Source organism: Callorhinus ursinus, unplaced genomic scaffold, assembly GCF_003265705.2.
Source record: "Callorhinus ursinus isolate GAN/ISIS: 27379988/994484 unplaced genomic scaffold, GSC_fseal_2.0 scaffold36, whole genome shotgun sequence".
Classification (NCBI taxonomy): Eukaryota; Metazoa; Chordata; class Mammalia; order Carnivora; family Otariidae; genus Callorhinus; species Callorhinus ursinus.
Window position 1 is genome coordinate 190,625 of NW_027397098.1, and position 14,940 is coordinate 205,564.

General features: G+C 37.3%; 1 protein-coding gene across 1 annotated transcript in view; it reads left to right on the plus strand.

The window, feature by feature from the left end:
* ST8SIA6 (ST8 alpha-N-acetyl-neuraminide alpha-2,8-sialyltransferase 6) overlaps positions 1-14,940 on the plus strand; it is a 142,829-nt gene that overhangs the window by 86,440 nt on the left and 41,449 nt on the right. The gene's annotated exons all lie outside the window — the stretch shown is intronic.

Consider the following 14,940-nt stretch of genomic DNA (forward strand, 5'->3'; position numbering starts at 1 on the left):
TCAACCATGTACTATCTACAGAAGATATACTTTGGATTCAAATTTACAAATAGATTGAAAGTAAAAGGATAAAGAAATATAAAGCATGCAAAGAGCAGCCACAAGAAAGCTGGAGTGGCTAAACTGCTATCAGACAAAATAGACTTTTAAAAGAAAAAATATTAATAGCAATAAAGAGGACTCTATAATCCTAAAAAGAGCAATTCATTGGGAAGATTTAATAATTATAAACTTAATAACAGAGCACCAAAATACACAGAGCAAAAACTGACAGAAATAAAGGGAGAAATAAACAGTTCAATAATAATTGGTGACTTCAGTACCCTATTTTCCCTATTTTTAATAGTCAGTAGAACAACCAGACAGAATATCAACAAGAAATGGAAGACTTGAATGACACTGTACACCAAATGAGACCTAACAAACTTCTGTTGACCACACCACCCAACAACAACAGAATGTACATTCTTCTCAATACAAAATATTCTCCAGGATAAATCATATGCTAGGCTATAAAACCTAAAATAAATTTAAAAGGATAGAATTAATACAAAGTATGTTTTCTGACTACACTGTAATGAAATTTGAAATCAATATTCAGGAAAAATTTGAGAGAAACTCATAAATATGTGGAAATTAGATAATTCTCCTAACTATGCACTGGGTCCACAAAGTAATATAAAGCAAAATCAGAAAATACTTCAAGATGAATGAAAATAAAGACACAGTATATAAAAATTTATGAGTTGCTGGGGGTGATAACCAGAGTGTACCAAATTTCATTTTGAGGTGATAGTATGTTCTAAAATTGACTGTAGTGATGGTTGTATGTATCTGTGAATATTCTTTAAAAACCAATGGTTTGTACCCTTTAAGTAGGTGAATTATATGGTATATGAATTACAGTTGACCCTTGAACAACATGGGATTAGGAGCACTGATCCCCCTCCCTGTGCAGTTGAAAATCCATGCATAACTTTTGATTCCCTCAAAACTTAGCTACTAATAGACTACCATTGACCAGAAGCTTTACTGATGCCATAAACAGTTGGTTAACACATATATTATATGTTATATATTTAATATACTGTATTCTTACAATACAATAAGCTAGACAAAAGAAAATGTTAAGAAATCATAAGAAAGAGAAAATACACTTACCGTATTGTTCTGTATTGAAAAAAAGTCCATGTATAGGTGGACCTGCACAGTTCAAACCTGTGTTGTTCAGGGGTCAACTGTGTACCTCCATAAAGCTGTTAAAAATTTTAATGTGCCTACAAATCACTTGTGGATTTTATTTTATTTTTTTAACTTTTTTTAAAGACTTTATTTATTTATTAGAGAGAGAGAGAGAGAAACAGCATGAGGGGGGAGAGGGTCAGAGGGAGAAGCAAGCTCCCTACTGAGCCAAGAGCCCGATGTGGGACTCGATCCCAGGATTCCGGGATCATGACCTGGGCGGAAGGCAGTCGCTTAATGAACTGAGCCACCCAGGTGCCCTGTGGATTTTATTTTAATATATATTCTGATTCTGTAGGTCTGGGATAGGGCCTGAGATTCTGCATTTCTAACAATCTTAACCATGTAATGCCAGTACTGCTAGTCTGAGGTCCATACTTTGAATAGAAAGGCCTCTACCATCAGATTTCTTGTTACCTTTCTGACCTCATCTCTTGCCACCCATAAGTGGATTCCTGCATGACTCATGGGTGATTTCCAGCCACCCTGTACATCTTGTTCCTCAAACATACCATGCCTGCCTTTCCCTCTGGCCTTTGCACTTGTCATTCCCTTTGCCTAGAATGTTCTTCCTATTTCCAACCCATGTATGTGCATGGCTTCCCTTATCACTTCTTGAAGTCTTTGCCCAACTCTTACCTACCTAAACTGCAACCCTGTTTCACACACTTTCCCTCCTTTCCTGCAGTATTTTTCCTCATGGTACCAAGTACATAGTTCTTCAACATGCTATTAATTTACATGTTATTTGTTGTGTTAGTTTGCTAGGGCTGCCGTAACAAGTTGCCATAGACTGGGGCTTCAGTTTACAACAGAAATGAATTTTTGCACAGTTCTGGAGGCTGGAAGTCCAAGATCAGGGTGTCAGCAGGTTTGGTTTTTTCCTAAGGCCTCTCTCCCTGGCTAGCAGACAATTACTTTCTTGCTGTGTCCTCATGTGGTCTTTTCGCTATGCACGCCCCATTCCTGGTGTCTCTCTGTGTATACAACTTTCTTTTTGTGGTAAGAACACCAGTCAGATTGGGTTAGGGCCACCCTAATGGCCTCGTTTTAATTTAATCCCCCATGTAAAGGCTTTATTTCCAAATACAATCCAATTCTAAGGTACTGGGTGTTAGGGTTTCAACATATGGATTATGGGGAACATAATTCAGCTCATACATTTGGTTTATTGTCTGTCATCCCCTATTACAATATAAATTTCCTGAGAACATAGATTTTTTAAAAACTATCTTATTTTGTTCACTATTGTATTATTGGTCCCAGAACAGTACCTCACGGATAGGAGATTCCCAATAGGTATTTACTGAGTAAATATATGAAAATAAAAGTAGTGCTGTAGAGATATATACTAGATACAGGGTGGTTGCTTATGTGAGTCAGAAGAATTTAAAGGCAAAATGTTAATAGTCATTCATATATGGCTTAAAAATCTTACCAGGTATACTACCCATGTTAGCTCCCTCACTGTTGTAACTCACTCTAACTATAAGAATGGAACTAACTATATAATGGAACTAACTCTAACTATAAATGGAACTCTTAAGAGATGGAGACACTGAATTTATTGGTTCTCTTAGATCCCTTGCAATATATGGAATTCTAGTTCAAAAATTGGTAGTATAAAGTCACTGAACTGTTTTTTTCATCTTTGGCAATTCCTGTATATGTCTGGAGATTTCTTTCTATGAACTTGGAAAGTAGATCATCATTTTTTCATCTTCAAAAGTCTTGTGATTTTGTTTTGAGAGGAAATAGGAAAATCTTAAAGAGCGGTTTCCTTCTTTGTTTATTCATTCTTTCTGTCCTGGTGCTGTGTTTGCATGTTGCAGATGTTCATAGAGGAGGTACTGAAAATTATGGTTTTTGTTTTTCTATGAGGTACTGCTTGATTTGGGCATTATATCAAACTAGAGTAGCAAAGTAAATTCACATACCCCAAAATAATTCTGAAAATAACATCATGAATGAATTTTCGTTCGTGCTATAAAATTCCTTTTTAACCTTCCAGATCTACTTGCTACTCTTTTTTATTCTTGCTGCATGCTCCACAAGGCTGACTTCCTTGGGCTACATTAGTTGGACTCTCATAACCTTTGGCTTCTGGTTAGGATTAGTCTATGCAAATCACTGGCAGGAGAGTGGAAAGTGGGAGGAGAGAAAATTTGGAGTGTTTGTTCTCTCAGTTGCTCTCTGTGGGCTTTGGTTTAGAGATGACACATCCTCTATCAAAGGCCATCACCCTTGTCCAGTGGTCCTCTTCTGTACCTCCAGCTACAGCTCTTTCCGGGCAGCCTATAGACTTTGGGTGGTGACAGCTTTCCTACTCCATCCCTGTTGCTGGCCTTAGAGTGGGCTTCACCAATCTGAGTCCCTTTTCCTATGCCACGCCCCACCCCTTTGTAAATAGACACCCCATTCCCTCTTGGTTGTCTAACGTCAGTCACTGTTGCAGGCTTTCCTAGCATGTGTCTTACACATGTAATTAATATCAAAACTCCAAAAGTTAATTGCCTAGGGCAGAGAAAGTGTTCCTATCTGACTTTTTCACATATGGCAGTTTGGAGATTTCACTGGAGCGGTGAAGAAGAACATTGGCATTTTTAGGAATTAATTCTGGAGGCTTTTTAGAATATTTAACTTGGCTGTGTATGGAGTGTATGGAGAAAGTAAAAGTTTAAGATCCCTTTCTCCTATGCCAATTGACAATAGCCACAGCATTCTAAACTGAAGCTACTATCATGTAGAGTTGAAAACAATGTAAATTGAATTCTTCTACCTTTAGTGGATCAAATGTCATTACAATATATCTGTATTATTCATAGCTCAACTCAATCTACCTTCTGTATACTTTTTTTGTTAGCTGTCATACATTCATCATCCATTTCTTTAAAAAGTTTTGCTCTGTAAAAATGATTAGCTGTTTTAACTGAAAATCTTATAGCATTATACTTATTTGCAGCATTTGGTTTCTTGTAGACCTGAGCTCTTCAAGGGTTTGGTAGAAACTAGCTACAAAAAACTGATCTATACGGAACACCACTTAGAAACCTCTACTGACTTAGGGGCGCCTGGGTGGCCAGTCGGTTAAGTGACTGACTCTTGATTTCAACTCAGGTCATGATTTCAGGGTCATGAAATCAGGGGTTTCATGCGTTGGGCTCCCTGCACGGTGAGGAGTCTGCTTGAGATTCGCTCTCTCCCTCTGTCCCTATCCCTACTTGCATGTGCACTCTTTTTCTCTCTCTCTAAAATAAATAAATAAAATCCTAAAAAAAAAAAAGAAACCTACTGACTTAATATTATTGGGGTTTCCCCACGCATTTCCACAGACAAAAAGTTTGGCTTTCACAATGAAGTGATGTTATAGGAAACTAAATCAGTATCTCAGCAGCTTAAATGGGATTAATAGATGAATATCTTCAAGATAACTTCTAGGTGTCTAATAAGTACCCAATAAGTATTTAATGATTACATGAATTAACCGGAAGTTATATAGGGCTTTTAAGAAGCCCTATTTATATCTTAACTGAGATAAAACTAATCATAGCATGTGGGTCTTTATCTCCAAAGAGAAGTTTCTAGAATATTTTCAATTTTAATATATTTACTGTCATTTCAAATGTTATTTATAATTTGTATTTTATTTCGAGTATTATTGATAATGATTTAAATAGACATTATTTATTCTTTGGAAAATAACTTGCTGCATTATTTAGTATGATTTATTGTATGTCCTGGGACCAGCAAATATTTCTGACGGGATTAATTTCAACTTCATTATGAAAATAGATGAGATGCAGTGTGATACATTGGAAAGAGACCCAGACTGTGAATCAAAAGTCATGTGTTTAATTCTTAGCTCATCCACTTACAATACAATATTGAGCAAGCTGTTCATCTTCTCAGAATTTTTAGTTGTGCCATCCATTAAAATGGAGTAATATCATAGGGACGGTTATCTTTCAAGAGTGGGGGCTATCCTTTGTAACTGAAAACCAAGTATAAATGTAAATTTGCAGAAAGTATGATGTGATTTAGAGCATTTTACTTAACAAGAAAGGTTTACAGAGACGCATTTCTCTCATAAGTTAGCCCCCACTTGTGGCATACGTGTGATTTTTACCTTCTCAGATGGTTTTCTGCTCCAGCCCTGCTCCCATTTTATAAATCGTAATGGTAATTTTAATTTTCTAAAAAATCTGGTTGGTGATTTATTTTCCAGTAGGAAAGAGCAAGTATGTAGAAAAAAATGCTTCTTGTGATATTCCTTATTCTTTAGTCTTCCCTTTGTAATGTTAGACGATGATGCTTCATTTCTAGAGTCAACATGCAAAAGATTCCCTAAACACAGCAACCTCAGGAAGTAAATAGCTTGAGTACTGTCTTCTGATTATAAAATGGCTGGGAACATTTCCTTTGTAATAAGTAGGTCTGCTATAATGTGTTTACTTAGTTTTAAATATCAGTGACTATAAAGTCAGAAGCCTTTCTATGCAGCTAACTTCCTAGTAAAATTAGATACATTATGATTGACATCTTTCAATATTAAGTTAAATTGGAGCCAGCTACAATTTGTTGGAGGATGTATGTCACTAAAACAAAAATGTTTTAAAGGCCCTATGTATTTTATAATGCACCTTTATCCTAATTGGCAATGGATGGTAATTTTAATGTTCTAACTTAAGCTTGATAGAAAGGCAAGAATGATTTCAAAATGACACAAACTCTGTTTTTCAAGGAATTCAAAGTAAAAGTATAATGTGTTTTTTCTTTCATAAGAATTTGCTCAAAATCTTGGTGGGGATAAAATCAACTTTAATTTCCAAGATAACAGTTGCTATTTGATCGAATGTGATAGTTTTGTTTCCCTGAAATTTGGGACCATTGTGGATCAGTCTTGCTTAAAGAGTGAGGTGTGTGGTGGCACCTGGGTGGCTCAGTCGTTAAGTGTCTGCCTTAGGCTTAGGTCATAATCCCAGGGTCTTGGGATCAAGCCCCACATCGGGCTCCCCGCTCTGCGGGAAGCCTGCTTCTCCCTCTCCCACTCCCCCTGCTTGTGTTCTCTCTCTTGCTGTGTATCTCTCTCTCTCAAATAAACAAAATCTTAAAAAAAAAAAAAAAAGATGTGACAGCAAAATCTCATTTGGCCTTCTCAACAGGCCTCAGTAAACCTCAAACTGGGGTGGGGAGGGAGTGAAAAGTTTTGAGCCGGGCCAACAGGTTGTCTAATTGCGGTGAAGTATACAACTTCAACAACTTGCTCAGGGGAGAGGAAGCCCTGATTTGTCACATTTGCCAATGCCTGTGGTGTAAATACTCCAACCTTGGCCAATTTCAAGCTACCACTGGTTTAACAATTTAAAAAATTTGATCATGCTAAGTATCTTTTCTGACCATGATAGTATAAAACTTGATATTAATTACATGAAGAAACCTGGAAAATTACAGATATGTGAATATTAATCAGTATGCTACTTGAACAACCAATGGGTCAAAGAAGAAATCAAATTTATTAAGACTTGTTTTTCGGCCTAACATTATGTATCTTGGAAAATGTTCTAAATGTACTTGAGAAGAATGTATAATCTGCTACTTTGGGATGGAATGTTCTGTAAATTTCTGTTAAAACCATCTGGTCTAATGTGTTATTTAATGCTTATGTTTCCTTGATGATTTTCTATCTGGATGATCTATCCATTATTAAAGTCCCTTACTATTATTGTATTGCTGTTTATTTCTCCCATTAGGTATGTTAATATTTGCTTTATATATTTAGGTGCTTCTATGTTGGTTGTATAAATATTTAGAAATGTTTTATCTTCTTTTGGATTCACCCCTTTATTATTATTCAGTGCTCTTGTTTGTCTCTTACTACAGTCTTTGTTTTAAAGCCCACTTTGTCTGATATAAGCATAGCTATTCCACCTTTCTTTTGGTTTACATTTGCATGGAATACCTTTTTCCATCCTTTCACTTTCAGTCTGTGTGGTTCCTTACCTCTAAAGTGAGTCTTTTGTAGACAACATATAGATACCTCTTGTTTTTTTATACATTCAGCCACTCTGTGTCTTTTAATTAGAGAATTTATTCCATTTACATTTAAAGTATGTACTTATTGCCATTTTGTTCATTATTTTCTGGCTGTTTTTAATAGTTTCTCTCTGTTTCTTTTGCTCTCTTCCTTTGTGGTTTGATGACTTTCTTTAGTGATATGCTTTAATTCTTTCTCTTTTGTATATTTACTGTAGATTTTTGCTTTATGGTTACCATGAGGCTTATATATAAAAACTTACATCCAGAAGACTAATTTAAATTGATAACAACTTAAGTTTTATCCTATTATAAAGCTCAATATTGTTATTCTCCCCCCTCCATATCTTATGTTCCTCATGTACATTTTACATCTTTCTTTTATATTATATATCCTTTAATTATTGTAATCATAGTTTTTTTTCTCTTTTAACTTTCATACTAGCTTCATAAGTGATTAATCTACTATCTTTACTATATATTTACCTTTCCAGTGAGATTTATTAATATTTGTTCTTATTACTAATTCATGCTTCTTTTTTCAATGTTTAATCCCTCTAACATTTCTTTTAACACTGATTTAATGGTGGTGAACTTCTTTAACTTTTGCTTTTCTGTAAAACTCTTTTTTTCAAGTTTGAATGATAACTTTTCTGGATAGAATGTTCTTGGTTGGAAGTTCTTTGTCTTTCAGCACTTTATATCATGCCACCTTCTTCTGGTCTGCAAAGTTTATGCTAAAAATTCTGCTTATAGTCTTACGTGGGTTCCCTTGTACATAAAAATTATTCTTTTCTTGCTGCTTTTAATATTCTTTCCTTGTCTTTAACTTTTGACACTTTAATTATAATATGTCTCAATATGGATTTCGTTAGGTTCCTCTTTTTTGGAAGTCTCCAGGCATCTTGGATCTGTATATTTGTTTTGTTCCCTGGGTTAGGGAAGTTTTTAGTCATTATTTTTTTGAATAATAAGTTTCTAGCCAATATTTTTTTCTGCCCCTTTCTCTCTTTTCCTTCTGGGAGCCAAATGATATGAACGGTAGTCCATTTGATGTTGTTGCATCATTCCCTTAAGCTGTGTTCACTTTTCTTTTTTTTTATATCCTTTATTCTTTTTGCTGCTCTGATTGGGTGAGTTCCACTGCCTGTCTCTGAGTTGAATGATCCTTTCTTCTGCTTCATCTAGTCTACTGTGGAACCCGTCTAGTATATTGTTCCGTCCAGTTATTGTATTCTACAGCTCCATGACTTCCACTTAGGACTTTCTTATATTTTCTCTCTTTTTTGAAGTTCTTGCTATGACTATCCATTCATCTCCCCAGTTCTTTGAGCATCTTTATGACACATTACTTTCAACTCTTTATCATGTAAATTACTTAGCTCCATTTCATTAAGATTTTTTTCTGAGGTTTTGTTCTTCTTTCATGTGGAACACATTCCTCTGTTTCTTAGTTTTGCTTGACTCTGTTGGTTTCTGTAAAGTAGATGAAACAACCACCTCGCCCAGTCTTAAAGGAGTGGCCTTGTGTAGGATATGAACCTTGTGACTCAACCCTGCCCCAGCTCTTCACTGTATCTCAAACCGTTGTCTTGTCCAAGCAGACTGTTATAGTTTTCATCACCTCCAGTAGTTAAGTATGTGCCAGTACTTGTCAGTATCCCAAAGGGGAGGATCTCAACACCTAGATTCTCACTGGAGGCCAGAACCTCAGGCATCATCTTTTTAAAGTGTACCAATATATACAGTCCTGTGGGACTTTAAGCCTAAGCCCTGCCAGCCACCAGAATCAGGTGATCAAGAGGTGTCACCTGAGTGGCAGCCACAAATACCAGGGGTACCAGCCATATTAACCAGGGTACCAGACATGGAAAGTTCCCTCCAAAAGATGCTGGCACTCTGGAGCACAGCAAAGTCTGGGTGTGAAGACAGTACCTCCCCTCAAGGACTCTGGAAAGGATTGTAGTCAGCCCCCAGCTGCATGTTCAGTTAGAAGCCTGCCTCTCAGACCACAGTTATGATTAGCTAATAGGTCTCCTTCACTAAAGTCCAAGTTCCTGGGCCTGTTGCCTCTTGCTGCGTCCTGAGGATAGTCACTGCTTACGAGTTCTTTTTCTGTTGGTTACAGTCCTGTGGGATCCATGAGTGACCCCACTGGTCACCAGAGCCAGGTCATGTAGAGGTATCTCCTAACAGCAGTCACAAGCATTGGGGTGCCAGGCAGGGATATGAGCTCCTTTCTGGCTGACACTTGTTGTTACAGTCCCATGGAACCAGGACTGTAAGCTTCCCTGACTTCTAGAGCTGGGTAGTCAAGGTGGCGGCGGCAGAAATCAGGGCACCAGGTGTATGAAAGCTCCTTCTGGGATATACTGCTGCTCTGGAGCACAGCAGAAGGAGCATGAAGATGGCATGCATCAATCTCCGTCCCTGGAGAATGGTCCTGTAGGCTCCTAGATGTGTGTGTTAAATTAGATGCCTGCCTCCTTGGCCTAGTGCTTTTATATAAGTAGGTGAGCCTCCTTCACTTTAAGTCTGGGGCAATCAGCTGCCATTGAGCTGGATCCTGGGGTGGGTGAGTTCAAGCACACAAGCACTTGAAGAGCAGTTTCTCAGATTGCTTCCATTTTTTGGGTCTTGGGACGTGAGCCCCACTGGTTTTTTAAAGTTAGGTGTTTTGAGGGCTCATCTGTCAAGGGGGTGTCTTAAAGGTGAAATGCACAACATGGGATTCAAACCCTTTGCTCCTCAGGGAGAATCTCTGGGTTTTGAGTTCATTGCTAGCTAGTTGCTAGTTGTGGGTCACTGCTTTGGGAATGGGGTTTATGGTGAGGTTGCATCCCAGCCTTTCCTACCTACTTTGACGTGGTTTCCCTCAATGTGTAGTTGTTGTTGTTTTAAAGATTCCATCCATCTATTAGAGAGAGAGAGAGAGAAAGCACGAGCAAGGGGAGGGGCAGAGGGAGAAGCGGGCTTCCCACTGAGCAGGGGGCCTGCTGCAAGGCTCGATCCCCTGGAATCATGACCCTAGCTGAAGGCAGACACCCAACCAACTGAGTCACCCAGGTGCCCCACAATGTGTAGTTGTTACTCAGCCAGCCTTTAGTTTTGTATTTTTTTGTTTTAAGAGGAAATTGTTGCATATGTAGCTGTAGACTCTTTGTGCGAGATGAGTTCAGGATCTTTCTCTGTCACCATCTTGAACTGGAACTGTTCTCTATTTTAACTCCACCTTCAAAGCTAGCAATGTTGCATCTCTCCGAACACTTTTCTGTGGTTACTTACATCTCCCTCTGATTCTGACCTCTCTTTCTTCTTGAGAGAGCTTTTGTAGTTTGTGTCTTTCAACAAATATGTCCATTGTGTCTAAGTTGTCAAATTTTTGGTATAAAGTTATTATACTTTTATGTCTGTAGGACCGTTAGTGCTGCAGTCTCCAACATGGGTCTCATCTTGGTCATTTGTGTCTGTTTTTCACCTGAGCAATGTGACAATAAGTTTATTAACTTTATTTTTAAAACAAAACAGCTTTGTTTTAATTAGTTCTACTATGGTGTATCTTTTCTCACCTTTTTACTTTTAACCTATTTACTTATATGAAATGCTCATTTTGTAAATAATATGTGATTGGTTCTTGCTTATTTAAAATCCAAGATGACGTTCTCTGCCTTTTAATTGGTATGTTTACATTATTTACATTTAATGGGATTATTCATATGGTTGGGTTTAAATCTACCATCATGTTGTTTGTTTTCTATTTGCCTGCTCTTTGTTCCTTTCCCTTTTCCTGCATTCTTTTGGTTGAGTATTTTATGATTACATCCTCACTCTTCATGGCTTTGTTTTTACTGATTGCTTTTAGTGAACAGTATGGTTTTCCCTTAAACAAAATAGGTTTGAACTGCATGGGTCCACTTACACATGGAGTTTTTATAGTATGGTACTATAAATGTATTTTCTCTTCCTTATGATTTTCTGAATAACTTTGTCTTTTCTCTAGCTTACCTTATTGTAAGAATACAATATATAATACATACAAATTAACATACAAAATACATGTTAATTGGCTGTTTATGTTATTGGTAAGACTTCTTTCTGGTCAATAGTAGACTATTGGTAATTACATTTTTTCAGTCAAAAGTTATATGTGGACTTTTGACTGCACAGGGGGTCAAGACCACTAACCCCTGGGTTATTTAAAGGTCAACTGCATACATCTTTTTGTCATCACAATCTGCTTTCAAAGTGATTTATATCATCCCCCTTTCTGGCCTTTGTTCTATAGTTGTCAGGCATTGATTTATAACATATGTTATAAACTCCCCAATATATTATTATTATATTTACCTTAAACCGTCAATTATTTTTTAAAGAGATGTAGAAAAAGAAGAAAAAGTCTTTTGTAAATATATACATATTTACCATTTCTAGTGTTCTTTGTTACTTTGTATCAAGCCAGAGTTATTCCGGTTTCCTTTTTCTTCTGCCTGAGGGACTCCGTTATCATTCCTTCTCCTGCAGGTTTGCTGGTATGATTTCTTTCAGCCTTTGTATGTCTGAAAAAGTCCCTGTTTTGCCCTCATTTTTTGAAAGGTTTGCTGACTGTAGAAATCTAGGTTGACAATCCCCCTAAATGATGTTCTTTATTTTAATGGTATTGTTCCATGCCTTCTGATTTGCATTGTTTCTGACAACTGTGCTGTAATCTTAGTTTGTTTCTATATATGTATGTTTCTTTTCTCTAACTACTTTTTAAAAAAAGATTATTTATTTATTTGAGAGAGAGAGTGAACTTGAGCAGTGGGGGAGGGGAGGGCAGAGGGAGAGGGAGAAGCAGACGCCTGCTGAGCAGGGAGCCCTACGTGGAGCTCAATCCCAGGACCACGGGATCACGACCTGAGCCAAAGGCAGATGCTTAACTGACTGAGCCACCCAGGCACCCGTCTTTTCTCTAACTACTTTTAAGATTTTCTCTTTATCACTGGTTTAAAGAAATTTTATTATTGTGTGTCTTGTGTAGTTTTTTTTAAGATTTATTTATTTATTTATGCATTTAGAGAGCAGACTTGCACAAGTGGGGGCGGGGCAGAGGAAGAAGGAGAGAGAGAGAAATCCTCAAGCAGACTCCCCACTGAGCATGGAGTTCTACTCTGGGCTCAATCTCCTGACCCTGAGATTATGACCTAAACAGAAATCCTAAATCGGGTGCTTAACTGATTGAACCACCCAGGCACCTCTAGTGTTTTTGTTGTTTTTTTTTTTTAAACGTCTCTTGTATTATCAGTTTGTCGAGCTTTTTGGATCTGTGGGTTTATAGTTCTCACTTGGAAAATTTGCCACCATAATTTTTTGGAAAAAAAATTGTCTTTTCTGGCTTTCTACGGTCATAATTTCCCATATATTGCCATCCAAGGTTGTCTCAGAGCTGTGTGATTGTAACTTTTCCACTCAATCTTTTGTTTCCTTTTATGTCTCATTTTCAATAGTTTCTACTGCTCTGTCTTCAAGTACACTAATCTATTTTAGCTGTACATCATGAGAAATTTAATTTCTTTTTCACCCAACGAATGGTATTTAAAGAAAACTTCAAACTCTGACACATTTAGTTTTTAGGAGAGGATAGTAATTTCATACTTCCTCTACTTTTTATGTTATACTTTATCTTGATGACTTCCCATACAGTTGCAATTCTCATTGATTTAATGAGAAGATATTTGTATTTGGCTTCTCTCTTTCCATTTTCTCTTTCAATCAGCTTTGTGAGATAGCAATTCTTTTTTTAATTTTATTATGTTAGTCATTATACATTACATCTTTAGTTTTTTTTAATTTTATTATGTTATGTTAATCACCATACATTACATCATTAGTTTTTGATGTAGTGTTCCATGATTCATTGTTTGCGTATAACACCCAGTGCTCCATTCAATACGTGCCCTCTTTAATACCCGTCACCAGGCAAACCCATCCTCCCACCCCCCTCCCCTCCAGAACCCCAGTTTGTTTTTCGGAGTCCATAGTCTCTCATGGTTTATCTCCCCTTCCAATTCCCCGCCCCCTTCATTTTTCCCTTCTTACAAGATAGCAATTCTTTTGTTACTTTGCCTGAGAAATACTGATACATATAGTGTCCTGTTTTGAATATGATGAAATGACTAAAAACCATGCCATGGTGGTAGACAAGACTCTCCAGACATGAGAGCATAGGCACCATGTCATGTCTCTGCTGAAGAGCCAGAAATTAAGAGAGCCTTGGGTAAGTTGCTGAATGTGCATTCTCTTTCTTTCTCTTTCTTTCGTCCTTCCGTCCTTCCTTCCTTCCTTCCTTCCTTCCTTCCTTCTTCCTTTCCTCTCCTCTCCTCTCCTTTCCTTTCTTCTTTTTCTTTTTTTTGAGCTTAATACTTGCAGAGTCTCTGGGTTTCCCCTACCATGTGGAGACAGGTAATATTTACTCCAGCTGGGAAGTGTCACATTTAGATAAAGCTTTGGGGGTAGAGGATATAGATTTCTCAGGCTCCTTGGCACACTCGGACAAGTCTTAGCACCCATGGGAATGAGGTAAATCTGTTAAGGTTGGAAGCCTATGTACAAGTACAACTATTTTTAACCTCTCCTGTGATAGCTTTTTGCTTTGCTTCTCCTTTAGTATATTAACAGTCTTTCAGGATTTTCAGATTTTCTTAGCTGGGCCAACAGCAGCCAAGGGAAAAAATATATATATATATATATTTTTTTTATTTGTGGTGGCACATTGAAGACAGAGATAACCAAAAGATAGGTAAACTTCAGAGGGAGAGGAGTTGCTTGGATGATGACCTTCCCCACCTATAACAAATAGCTCTTTCAGAGTGAAGCTTTGGAGGCTCTTCATTTTGCTGGTTGGAGATGGGGGAGTGGTTTCTGACAGGATTTTTCATGGCCCTCTCCCTTCTCCACCTACCCACTGCACATACTCCATCTCCTTAGTGCAGAGCCTTCATCTCAAGTGGTAGGCAACTAATGACTAAGATATTAATTGAAAGAAAATTTAAGGGTTTTTTTTTATTCACACAAAGGGGTACTTGCACTTTATTATTTTTTTAATTTTTTAAAAGATTTTATTTATTTGAGAGAAAGCACAAGCTGTAGGGGGTGGGTGGGGCAGAGGGAGAGGGAGAAGCAGGCTTCCCACGGAGCAGGAAGCCCTATGTAGGGCTCCATCTCAGGACCCTGGGATCATGACCTGAGCCGAAGGCAGATGCTTAACCAACTAAGCCATCCAGGGGCCCCAGTACTTGCATTTGAAATAATAACCCTTAAAGACTAAAGGCTATTCTATGATTAAAGGAATTAATACTTATGAAATTTCAGGTAAAAGGAGATTTACTGGGGACTGGGATCCCGCAAAATTGTACTGCTGAGCCTATAGATTTTTTTATGCCAATATATAAGCATCTCTCTTAACTTAATCTGTTTTTTTTTTTTTTTAGTGTACCATTCAGAGTTAAAATTTAAGATGATTATTTTAGGGAAATTTTATCTACATTTCCAAAGGTAAATCAGTCAACTTAGAGTATAAAAAATGATAAATTATGTATTTATGGTAAACATCTATAAAATACGTTTGTCAGTGAGTTATAGCAAAATGAAATGGCTATAAGCTATGAATGTGAATTGAGGTGCTGT